Consider the following 3,568-nt stretch of genomic DNA (forward strand, 5'->3'; position numbering starts at 1 on the left):
AATTATACCACATTATTTGTAAAGTTAATTTTTTAATATATATTCTAACACGAAGGTTGTTATTTATTTATCAAATTACAAGTGAATTTGTGAGGAGGCATTTAGTTCAAGTAGAGAGGCAAAAACAATGTTTATTTTTAGTCACGATTGCATGCCATATTGGGCTGCAAGTTGGGAAAGCAAGAGCCATTCTATTATGATTGTTGTCTTCATGGTCATCTTGACCTAAGTGACTACTATGTTACATAATCACAATTACAACAATAATTTGTTGTTGCCATGCAACATGTACTCTACCATGGATGAGTAACTATTTATTACAACATTAAAATCAATTTCAAGTTTTGAAAATTCCTTTTCATTCTGGTTCTTTTAGTACAAAATGTGTTGGAGTTTCTTAATAAAAATTAATTATCCAAGATTCAAAAAAGACAAGATCATTAGAATAGGGGATGCCACATTTTCATAACCCATTTATTCCCATAAGTCAAAGTAAATATATATGGTAGCTAATAAGAGTCTCACAAAATTGTCAACTTGTTACCACGTGAATAAGCCAAGCTAACTATCCCAATTAAAATATAAATCCAAAGTAGAAACAACACAAGAAGTGTTTAGAAATCTTGAACGAGATTTTATCTCACCACCTAGGTGAGTTGAAAATGTAAAGAATGAAATAATGGGCATCAATGAGGAGAATGTTTTCTGTCCAGTTATGTGAAGCTTTCATAACCAATAATTTTGAGTACCTCTATATTGGGGGGATTTATTTGAGCACTTTTTGGGGAGGAGAGCTTGGGAAGTTTTTTCAAGCTTGATTTGGATACCCTTTCTTGGGAAATCTTTTAAAAGCTCACTATGTATTTTCTTGCTAAACTAATAAATAACACCATATCTAAATTTTTTGCCCCACCAAAGAGGGTATTCTATCTATCGAATCCAAATTGTAAATTTCAAACCCTGCCATGCCTGCTTATTCGAAAGTCATATCACTAAGCTACATTTTATCCAAACCAACCCAAGTTTTTCAAAACAAAAATTAACCATAATTTTCACACAACGATGTGACATATCTCAATAGATGATTCTAAGTGAAAATCATGGTTAAGTTAGATTGAGTAGATCCCACCTGTAGCATCTAACAGATGTAAGGTAGAGTCCATTCTATTAACAGGGGTACTCGTCAACTAAAACAACTTTATTTTCTAATTGCCTCTTTTTTTTCCAATGGATTGGAATGGGAAATAAAGAATTACTGGAGTATTTCAAAGGATATAAAGCCATGAAAGCAAGACATGCATATGGTCCAAAGGGTCATCGTGGAATGAGTGTTCTTATATTTGAGGAATCATCAATGGGATGCCTGGAGGTAGAGAAATTACAAAAATAATTTTTAAAGGAAGGGAGAGTAAAAGATGACTGAGAACGACGTCAAATATTATTTTCTCCAGGTGGAAAACATGTACTATATGATTACTTTGAAACAAAAGAAGAAATGAATATTTGCAAAAGATGCTCTAAGTGTTTGTATTACTTATTTCGTTGAAGTTTTAAATGACATGTATCACAAAGGGGGTGGATTGTTAAACTTTTATTTCTAATGTAAATTTTGCAACAAATTTGTGGGTGTCTCCTAACATGGTTACAACTCAACCATAGGAATATTATTTATTAGGAAAGTATGATTATGCGCAACAAGATTATTTGATTTATCATGTAATCCCTAAGACACATTACATGAGAGAAGTTTTTTGGTTCATGTTGTCTGATGCAAGTGAGTAATATTTTTAATTTATATTGAAGGAACTATTATAGCAATGCAAAAGTATCTTGCAGGCAAAGCAAGATTGAGGTATGAGACGAGATCATATCATAAAATGGTTATGGAACCAATGAAACAAATGGATGAGGACAATCAAAAATTTTCTTGGTTTAAAATTAATGTTGCTAAACAACAAGAGCGTAGTAAATGTTTAGAATAAACAATTAGCATAATGTCATCAAAATTGCATATGAAAGATGAAGAAATTAAAATTATTAGACAAAGGGATACAAAGAAGCATGAGGAATGGAATAAAGAGGTATGATTATTTGATAGTTGATACTAGAGCATATGGAAGTTGAAACACAATAACCTATACTAGTTCAACTAGTGTCTTGGACTTGCACCTTCTGTATAATTTTATGTGAGGCTTAAATTGTTGTTGTCCTTTGGACATGTAATTTTAATGTTAAAACCCAATATGTTTAACTATATATGTTTTATTCAGAATTGATCTTCTTTTGTTTTTTTGAGGTTCTCATGAGTGCTATGCTAATTGAAAACTGTGGGCAGATGGATTATTTGGAGCAAAGTTATAGAGAACAAATTGATCAGCTGAATGCAGATATTACAAAAAGAGAATCAGAGATGGAAGAGATGGAAGAGGAGTTCAAGAAAGCACACTTAGATCGTTGTCACCAACTTGAAGTTAACTCTGCAAAGCTCCCAAAAGGTGCACAAGTTGTGAATGATGAACAACACGAACAACAGATCAAGTAAATTTCCTCTCCATTCTGGACCTTTCTTTGATTTTCATCTATTTACTCTTTCTAGGAAATAACTTATTATTTTTCATATGTGCATGGAATTTTTTTTTCCTTTAGTTCCTAAAGTTTAGACCAACCAACATGTTTTTTTGGCCTATATCCTATTGGAATCATAGCTTTCATTCTTCAGGGGTGCTAGCAGGGTAGAGCACACCCATTCTTATTGGTCAGTGCTATAAGCGGCTTTCAAAATGTTTTTTCGAACTACTTAGATCTTGAAGAGTGAACTAGTCGAGCATTAAAAAAAAAAAAAAAAACATTGCAATTAAACAATTCTTGAAAAATGTTTTGTTGAACTACTTAGATCTTGAAGAGTGAACTAGGCAAGCATTAGAATTAAAAAACCAATGCAATTAAAAAATTCTTTTTTGGCTTTGGTATGAGTCATTTCCTCTTTTGGGAAAAGAATTGCTTTGACTTTCTTGTCATTTGTATATGCCTAGGAAATAGAAACCATTTTTCCTTCAGTACCCTTGCCTTGAGATTTCACCAATAATCAACCACATACTCAATACCATACTAGTTGCATACTCAGCCCCAACCAACTACATACTTGGTCCAAACCACTTTCATACACAACCAAACAAGGCTAAACATATTCAACATCCTTGCTGGAAATATATGTCACGAGTTTGGTTCAACAAAGTGAATATAGGAAACATTCATGCTGGAAGCAATGACTTTAAACTTGGTCCAACAAATGAAACATAATTGATTCTTATATACAAATCCACCAATTAATTGATGTAGGCCTCTCATCTGAAACTGACATGTATACATGATAATGCAAGTCAAATGGAGGAAAGGGAAACAATGAACATCAATATTTAGATGAAATTGATGGGTTGGTTACTCCACTAATAATGAAATTTTCCTTGGAAATAAATTTCCATCCTTTTGTATCTACACACATGCCTATTAGTGTAGTTTCGATACTCTACCTATGAGATAGAATGCTTAGAAAATCTTTGCACTTTTC

This window comes from Pinus tabuliformis, chromosome X, assembly GCF_031772625.1.
Source record: "Pinus tabuliformis cultivar Carrire ecotype Pingquan chromosome X, CPIR1, whole genome shotgun sequence".
Classification (NCBI taxonomy): Eukaryota; Viridiplantae; Streptophyta; class Pinopsida; order Pinales; family Pinaceae; genus Pinus; species Pinus tabuliformis.